Source organism: Gobio gobio (assembly GCF_949357685.1).
Source record: "Gobio gobio genome assembly, chromosome: 7".
Taxonomy (NCBI): domain Eukaryota; kingdom Metazoa; phylum Chordata; class Actinopteri; order Cypriniformes; family Gobionidae; genus Gobio; species Gobio gobio.
Window position 1 is genome coordinate 28,866,820 of NC_137103.1, and position 10,317 is coordinate 28,877,136.

Genomic DNA, 10,317 nt, shown 5'->3' on the forward strand with positions numbered 1-10,317 from the left:
TGATTTGGTGGAATTCTTAAATGTTTGCCTGGGTTCAACCAAGGAGTCGGTGGATTAGGGAGAGAAGGAACACTCAGAAGATCTGAACACTGGGCCAGTCTCTGCCATGCTTCTACGCAGCCAAACACAGTTGTTAAAGAGATTAAAGGGGCTGCATGCACGGACTCTGGGAATGATAGATTTAGCAGGATCAAGCTCATTATACATGCAGAGAGCTGTTAGTATGTGTGTGTGCGTAGCTCTGCTAGCTCGAGTGTGAAATGTTCTGTGTGGCTCTGAGAGGCTGCAAGGCTCCCACTGATCCAGCTGTGCACATCACTGCCTGTCCACACTGAAAAAGAAACATATTGCTGCTTTATTTGCATATAATGATGGATGCATGGAGACTACGATCTAAATTAGATGTGTGTGCATTGGATAAATATATCAGTTGTTTCCTTTTTTTTTTCTCTAACAAAGACTAAACTGTTTGTGTCCTTCATCGTTAGTATGTTTTAACTGAGTTTTGAAAGTTCCCTTAAATGCATTTAAATGAAATTCAACTTAGACTTTCAAAGGGAAATTGGTGAAGTCAAGGACAATGAAATGTTCCATCCAATAAGCAGAACAACTAATTTTCCTGAGGTTAGTCTGGAGTCACAGATGTACTGTATAGATGTACTGTAATGAAAGATGTATACTGGTTTAGGGCTGTCAAACCGTTTTAATGACATGATATGCAGATTAATTAATCAAATAATTTGCATAGACCTCTATTTTCCGCGAAAAGCCCCCAAATGATGAAAAAAAAAACCACTGTAAAAATGCTTCATTAAAACCAATTGGTTAAAAATTGGTTACAAATGGTTGAAAATCACATTATATGTAGTTTTAATGTTTTATTGTCATGTTTGTGGTTTTTGGAAGTAAAACATTATCATATACATTATGGTGGAAAAACAGTAAAAGGACATTCCCAGAAGTCCCTTGGTGACAACATATTACTTAAATAGTTTTGTTTTTTTCTCAATTTGTTACCCGTAAAAATGTTGTGTTGCATTTTCTATTATTTAGTTCATGTTTATTGCATTATGTTAGTGTCATGAATGATGTTTGTTTTTTCTCTGTATATGACACTGTGAACTGTCTATATGCACATTTTGGGCTTGTTTTATGGACTTACAGTGAACTCTGATTCATCATGTGGCTTTTTATTGTAACACCCTTATTATTATATTGGTTAACAGTAAAGGTTCGCCCAAAAAAGTCTTCAAAATATCTTCTTTTGTGTTCAGCAGAAGAAAGAAATTCATACAGGTTTGGAAATTCTGACAGAATTTTTATTTTTGGGCGAGCTATTCCTTTAAGGTAAAAAGAAGACTTGTTACATCAAGTAGGAGTAGCAGTAGTAGTAGTATTGTTTTTTTTTATGAATAACTGAAAGTATTCCTCGTGACACATGGGAGATTACAAATATAAAAGAAGGCAGAGAGAGAAAAAGCATTCAGAGTTCATCAATGTTCATTCAGCTGGCTTAGAGAACTGATAGAAAGTCTGTATTTTGCTGTCAGCTGACGTCTGTCAGTGGCCTGATTAGGTCAGTCCTGGGTCAGCTGTCACAGCACTCTTATTTTCCATGGTCATCATTATACATGTCTTGCCATTCAGCCTGAAAATGACTTTTTGCTACACATCAAAAATAATAATAGCAATGTTTTGGTAGCACTGACATCTAGTTTAGATGTGGCACAGATGTTAGATGTACTTTTTATTTAGAGTTGTCATTCTAAATATCTTTCAGTGAATGTGTTTCTCACTGAAAACATGGCCTGTCTGCCATACAGTGGTGAATTAATATAAATCACTTATAGCAGATGTAACGGTTTATCCACTGGAGGCAAGTTGTTGGACCCAAGTGCAGTTCTTTTATTCAAACATAAATCTTAACATAAATCAAAAACTTGGCTGTGACAAACTTGACTAAACAAAACTTGGCTGTGACAAACTTGACTAAACAAAACAGACTTGACAAGAAAACTCACCACCAACGGGTTACAACGTTAATAACAGACAAGGACACACGGCAAACATGAGGGCTTAAATACACTGAGACTAATGACAAGACAAGTGACACCTGTGAACAGTGATTAAACAATGAACCAATGACATGACACAACACATGAGGGCATGGGAATCACATGACAATGAAACATGACAAAACCAGGAAGTGCATGACAAGACTGAACATGACACTAAAACATAACCAAGGGCATGATAAACTTAAATCATGAACAATGAACAATGAACATGAACCAACACCAAAACACCCTGTGACAGCAGAAGAGGAAAAACACGATGAAAAAAGTTTGTATTTGGTAACACTTGCGTTATTACTAGTGGGTTACATGATCTTCACTTTAGAATACTGATCCAAGTAATTAGTAATTCCATTAGAAAGATGTAGAGATACATAAGCCATTGCTATCCAAAACCTTACAAAAACCTCAAAACCTTACAATGACTTCAGTCATTACTAGGGAGTTATCAGGCTTTTCACTTTACTGATCCAAATAATTACTTTGGATTTGGTAATACTTGAGTCATTACTATGATCGTCACTTTAGAATGAATTATAAATTATGCATTGTTCACATTAATTATGAACTTGTGTAGTGTATATAGTAGTTCTTTGTAGTTCTCTAGGAGGTATGAAAAAAAGAAGTTATTGATTAGCTAAGAGTGAACTATACTAATAGTACTAAGTGCTTCTTGTTAGTTAGTAGCTGTTAATATTGCATTACTCCTTTGTTCCTTTGTAGTTATTCATTGATGGAACAGTATTCTACCATATATTCAGAATAGAAAACTTTTTTTTAAATTGTAAAAATATTTCATACTGTCTTTTTTATAAATAAATCAATCATGGTGAGCATATGAGACTTCTTTCAAAAACCTTAACATATATTGATTTGTTGGTTGAACTGCTGAACGGTCCACTCAAAACCTCCGTTGACTGTATATTATGTTTTAAACTAGCAGCTCCAGTATACAGATTACTTTCCTTGTCTTTTAAAGAAGTTTAAAACAACATCTAAGAATAAGACAGACAATTAGACACTTCAGTGCCTGTCAAACTGTATAATGATCATTTAACTGTATTCACATCCATTGTGACCTTAGCCCTTGTCAGCAGAAGATCTTCATTTTAAACTTCAAAAAAAAAAAATTTGAAAAGAGAATGGCTAATCTGTGCAATTAAGACATCATTCTTCATTTCTATTGCTCTGATTTGCACTTGTTTTCAGTTTGCAACTTTAAAGTATTTGCGGATATTGAGTAACCATCATATTTTGGAGGTGTTGATGAATGCAAAATGCTTTTCTCTCTTCCATGTCTTGAGAAAATTAAGTTTAAAGAATATTTAATTTTCACAGGCAATGTAATATGCACTATACAGTATTTCAATTTTCTTTATGAAATGTGGAATCAGTTTTTCAAAGACTTTGCAGTCAGCTGGTATAGGGCTTTGTCCAGCTTGTGGTGAAATGTAGAACAGACATCTCTAACTTTCGGCTCACTCCCACAATGTAATGTAAGTTAACAAAGAACTTGTCTCATGATGAAGGCATATTAACCGTGAAACACTAGCTGTGGAGACCATGAGACCCATGTGAAAATGGTGTATCATTTTAGCAGTGAGACACTTCCACGCTGATGTAAATGTGAATTAGTTATCACAGGCCTCCAGGGTATAATCACAGCACATTGTTTCAGAGTGGCTTACCCAAAGCTCCTTTTTGTTTGTCAGGAGAATGACATCAGAGCACTGCGGAGGACAGCGTGAGAGAAGAGTCATCTGCACTCAACTACTGCCAATCAAAGGAGAGCTTGCCACACAAGAAGAGATTATTTATGTTGCTTGTTTTGCTTTCAACACAGCTGATACATGTTCTCAAGGACATTATGAATATTTACGATATATATGCAGTGGGGAGAACAAGTATTTGATACACATTGCAGGTTTTCCTACTTACAAAGAGGTCTGTAATTTTTAGCATAGGTACACTTACTGTGAGAGATGGAATCTAAAACAAAAATCCAGAAAATCACATTGTATGATTTTTAAATAATTAATTTATTGCATGACATAAGTATTTCGTCACCTACCAACCAATAAGAGTTCCGTCTCTCACAGACCTATTAGTTTTTCTTTAAGAAGCTCTCCTGTTCTCCACTCATTACCTGTATTAACTGCACCTGTTTGAATTTGTTAATTGTATAAAAGACACCTGTCCACACACTCAATCAAACAAACAAACAGACTCCAACCTCTCCACAATGGCCAAGACCAGAGAGCTGTGTAAGGACATCAGGGATAAAATTGTAGACCTGCACAAGGACAATAGGCAAGCAGCTTGGTGAGAAGGCAACAACTGTTGGCGCAATTATTAGAAAATGGAAGAAGTTCAAGATGACGGCCAATCTCCCTCGGTCTGGGGCACCATGCAAGATCTCACCTCGTGGGGCATCAATGATCATTAGGATGGTGAGGGATCAGCCCAGAACTACATGGCAGGACCTGGTCAATGACCTGAAGAGAGCTGGGACCACAGTCTCAAAAGCCCCGTTTCCACCGAAAACCGTCCCCCCCCCCCCCCCCAGACCTGCTACTGTCTGTGTTTCCACTGCGAAACTGCAAATTAGTCCAGAGACATGGGACTGCGCGTGACTGCTCCTCCCAGTCACCGACGGACAGTAACCAAAACATTTTTGTGCGATACTGTCTGCAACAATAACAAGTATGGAGGACATTCAAGCAGCGCTGCTTTTGCTGGTTATGCATTGTTTTACTAAAGAGGTAATTAACAAAATGGCGGAAAAGAGATGAGCTCTGATACTAAAGCATATTCTGAAAGCTCGTAAAGCTAGATTTAAAATAAGACAACGTATGTTATTATCAGCTATTACGGACATTGACCGTGAGATGGCTCAGACGAACGCACGGCATCAGACAGAAAGAGCAAGACTGATATTTACTGAATGCAGAACGAACCTCGCAAAAGACTTTGCCGGTTGAAATAAAATGCTGCGTAAACTCAACTGCAAATAAAGGTTTCTGTACCAAATATTAAGTTCTGATTTTCTAATACTTATGTCATGCAATAAAATGCAAATTAATTACGTAAAAATCATACAATGTGATTTTCTCGATTTTTGTTTTAGATTCCGTCTCTCACACTTGAAGAGTACCTATGATTAAAAATTACAGACTTCTACATGCTTTGTAAGTGGGCAAACCTGCAAAATCGGCAGTGTATCAAATACTTGTTCTCCCCACTATAGGGGTTGGACAAAATAATTTGAACACCTGGGGAATGGACAATTACTTTATCAAGGTGTTTTACCAAAATGTGCCTTATTAGATTAGATCAATACAACTTTTGAATAGCAGTTGAATGTTATATCGGAGCATCTGCCAGTTGCTTCAGAGATGTTGAAGAACGGAATCTGCTTCTCACTCTCCCTCTCTCCAAAACTGCCCAATAATATTCAAGTCAGGTGATTAAGCTGACCAGGGCTGTGTTTACTAAAAGCTTTATAAGCCTAAATTGATCATATACCATTGGCAACAATTGTTCTATGATCAACTTCAGCTTGTGATGCGTTTGGAAAACACAGCCCTGGGCAGTTGATGAAGTTCATCTTAGCGCTCCAACTGTCCAGGTTTTTATGATCATAACCATCTATTCTACATTTTAGTAATGGTGTCTGAAAAAAAACAAAAAAAAAAAACAATTGCAGCTCTTTCATAGATGTTGCCAGTTTTTGTGGAAACATGGTCTTCAGGGTGAATATTGAGGTTTGCTGTCACTTTGCTTCAGTTGTTTTGTGTTGTTTGGACACAATCCTTTTTAGTATTCAACAGACCTTATCATTCACTTTTGTTTTTTTCCCCTCTATTCTTTGCTGATGAAGTCATGCTTTCTGTACACAATCATACACTGTACAAAAAATCACTGTAAAATTTATGGTAAAAAAACGGCAGCTGTGGTTGCCAGAACTTTACCGTAAAAAATACGAGAAAAAAAACACTAAAACCTTCTGCATTTCTGCACTAAATGCAGAAGGTTGCTGGTTTGTTCCCTGCAGTTGCCACCAGTGTGTCCTTGAGCAAGGCACTTTACTCCACGTTGCTCCAGGGGGATTGTCCCTGTAATATGGGTACTGTAAGTCGCTTTGGATAAAAGCGTCTGCCAAATGCATAAATGTAAATGTAAATATGGCAGTAACGTTTTAGGTTTCTAGGGACAGCACCATATAATTTAAAGGGTTAATGTAATAATTACGGTTAAAAAAAAATTATTTTACAGTTCAAAACCATATAAGTTAAAGGTTTATTATGTAATATTTACGGTAAAAAAAATATATATATTTTACAGTTCAAAACCGTATAATTTAAAGGTTTATATTGTAATGATTATGTTTACTCTGTAAACAATTTACAGTAAAAAAAACATATTTCATTAACTGAAATAATGTTAAATTACCAACCTATTGAAATACTAATATCTGTTATGTACCTATGATATACAGTAGACGGACAACCACCAATCACAGTGGTGATGAGAATCACGTGATGAATCAAAGCTCATCACAAGCAGCTTTCAAGAGGACAATACAAATATATAAGGTGCTCAGTGTCATTCACACAAACACTAAACACCATGATGGTAAAACACATGAAATTAAAAAAATGCAATAAACATTCATTTAACAACATCAGATGTAACATAAAACCCTAATGTACATAACTGATTAGAAAAAACAAAGAAGAAACATAGTTATTGCAATGAAAATACATCAAATGCGAAGTGTCACGCAGGGAATTCTGGGAATGTAAATTTACGGGTTTTCACTGTAAATTACACAATTACTTGTTCTTTTTCACTTCCAAAAACTGTAAATTTAACGGTATTTTCTGTTTTTCACCGCAGCATTTTTACAGTAAAATACCGTTAAAATCACAATCATTTTTTAAAGTGTAATCATCAAGACTGTTGTTCTTAAAACACACAACAATTGGGCGGTTAAGGTTACATATGTTCTTGCTAAATGGGCTCCGATGATTTGCTCTTTTGGACGTCCCACACAAGTCACCCACATTTCACATGGCTTGTAGGCTACTAAACACTGCTGAAAACCACTTATTCTGTACAGAGAAAAATATAAATAAAACATCATCACAATGTTTGTTTTTTCATTGTAGCCCACACAAATGATATTATAATGGGTGTTCAGATTGTTTTGTCCAATAGGCCTATAGATATCAATATATATATAATATCCAAAATTGTGCAATAGTTGCAGTTCCACAAATGATTTGTATCTTATAGGCCTAATTGCGTTTGTGACAACTTACCCAATATGACAACGTGCTGCACCATTGCGGCATAGATTTACATAGCCTAGGCCTATATGGGGAAATAAGACTTTCTTTGCAGAAGTTCAACAGTAGGCTAAGTAGCCCCCCTCCCCCCCTCCCCTTTGTTACCCTTTTCATCGCTTTCCATTTGGAGCCAATCACAAGCAAAGCGCTAAGAAATATTTCTAAGTTGTCTATACCATTTTCTTTTTTTTTTTAACCTTTTATTTTTTTTTTAACAAATTTGATATACGCTTCCACAATATTTATTTATTTAAGGACCGATATATACAATACATGGATTTCTCGGCGACGTCATCACTGCTTGCGCACGCACCCGAGAGGCAGAAAGAAGAAACCTTTCGTGTTGTAGGTTAGTAGAGGCGTGTCTGTAAGTCAAAATGCCAAGGAGTTGCTGCGTGGTTAATTGTACCAACAGAGCCAGTGCTGGGTGCCTGATGTTTAACATACCTAGGGGGAAGCATGCGTTTGCCAAAAAATTATTTTTGTTATTGCAGGTACATTTTGATAGGTAGACGTACCCTGCCATGCATTTGCAGTTAGCCGTGAGGATGTACCCAAGGGCCTTGTGGACATACACCCAGGCATCATAAGGCTTGGCTTTAATCCCTTGCCTTTGACTAAGGAGCACACCTGACCTCAACACGCAAAAATCCGGTGCAGCATCAAAGTATTTAACAAGCTGCACATGACCGCACGTAGATGTATGCATCGAGGGATTTGTACGCTCTATTTCTTTAGTATACACACTTGGTGTCTGAATTAGATAATTGTATATATCAGGCCATTCAATTGCTGGCCATTTTTTGTCATCCACAATCCACAGATCGTCATGTATAGCGTAAGGATCTGGCAAGATCTCACCATTGCTGAGAGTAAGTTTTTTTTATATAATCGGCACGGTCGGAGGTACTAAGGCTTCCCACGTAATCCATTGTCAAATATTTTATTTACAGTTTAGTATTTTGTGTATATATGTGCAGTCATGAAATGTGGCAGGCCGTAAAGTAACGTAAACAAGCTTAACGTAAATAAAAACAAATTCGTGCTGTCCAGTCAGGGCCGGCCCTGACCAATTTAATGCCCTAGGCAAGATTTTACTTGGTGCCCCGTGTATCAAGGTTTAGCACTACATGTTATCAGCCTAAGTTGTGGAATTACTACTGTTTTATTTTTGTAATGCATTGATGTTTTTATTTTTATTTTCATTGTTGTTGTTTTATGTCCAGTCCATTCTACCCCGTCATTATGTTCATGATATTATTATTATTATTTTGTTTTTTAAAAGGCTGATGATAGTTAAACTATACAAAAATAGCACCTATGCCACATTACAGCCTAAACACAAATAGCAAGAGTAATAGCATCCATCATTCATGCACAAACTATTCATTGAGAACTAGCAAAAGTGTTTGTTTTCCAGTAGATGGCAGCAATCTTCCACTAAACTATGCACATTCATGTTTTCACCATGAATTAAACTGAGAAATGTAGATATATAATGTGAATTTTAAATAAAATGTTGCTATTTTAAATAAACCTGTATATAAATATCATTTCTAATTTTCTAATTCTAATACATTTTAAAATTGCCATATGTCCCCTTAAAACTGCACAACTGTAGAGTAAAAACATTAGGCTATTAAAAAAGTGATACTGCATGCGTTTTTATTTACAAAATCACTGGCTGTGTGGTAAAACTGGAATTAATTAGCGAACATTAGTATTTTACTACTATGCAATTAAATAAACTGTACATTCATTAGCCTACATCACTTTACCTCTGTTTTTACACTGCAAAAAATGCTCTTCTTGTTTAGTATTTTTTTCTTGTTTCCAGTTCAAATAGCTAAAAATTCTTAAATCAAGATGTATTTACTAATAAAATGACATTAGATATGTTTTCTTGTTTTCTGGGGGAAAAAAACACTCAAATGAACTGTTTTTCCTTAAAACAAGCAAAATGATCTGCCAAATGGGGCGAGAAAAATTATCTTATTTCTGTTTGGGACGGAAACAAGAAACAAGATTTCAATCAGAAACTAGATTATTTTTCTCACCCCATTGGAAGATAACTTAGCTTGTTTTAAGCATAAACTCACTTAATTTTGATTTTATTTTCAAGAAAACAAGAAAATATATCTTATGTCATTTTACTTATCTAGTAAATGCATCTTAATTTAAGAAGTTTTAGATATTTAGACTAGAAACAAGACAAAAATACTAAGTAAGAAGAGCATTTTTGCAGTGTATGCCATATCTTCCCTGCATCAGAGGGCTTCTGTCTTTTTTGACACTACAATTCGGCCATCCATCATAAATTATCAGGCAACTTTCACCGTGTCTACACCTGGCGCGAGCGGCTGAGCTAAAAAATGAAAGCAATCCTGTCTTCATTAGATGCGGCGAGAGGCGACGCGACACAAACAAATTCCCAACGTTAAACTGATCGCGCGTTATATTTCTGACGCACTTCAAGTAGCTCGGCAGGGGAGATTGATGAGGCGGACCGGGAAGAGGCGGGGGACTTAGTTAAGTTAATATTTCGAATTAATAAAATAGTATCAGTAATCAATTTTGCCGCCCCTATGGATGAGTGGCGCCCCTAGCATTTGCCTATTCCGCCTATGCCACGGGCCGGCCCTGTGTCCAGTAGATGCGGCTAGTAAGTTACATTACTAGCCTAACATGATAATTCATACATGTATCACAGCAACACTGCAAAATTAAAGACAGACTGTAAACAGATCCAACTAAAATCACGTTTTATTGAGTCAGCAGTTATATACAAACAATAAGGAAAGCTTCAATACTGGTTGAATACTGGTTGTTGCAGTAGCGGACCAGGGGCCCGTTCTTCGTACCTCGCTAACTCAGTTAGCTGGATTTGATTG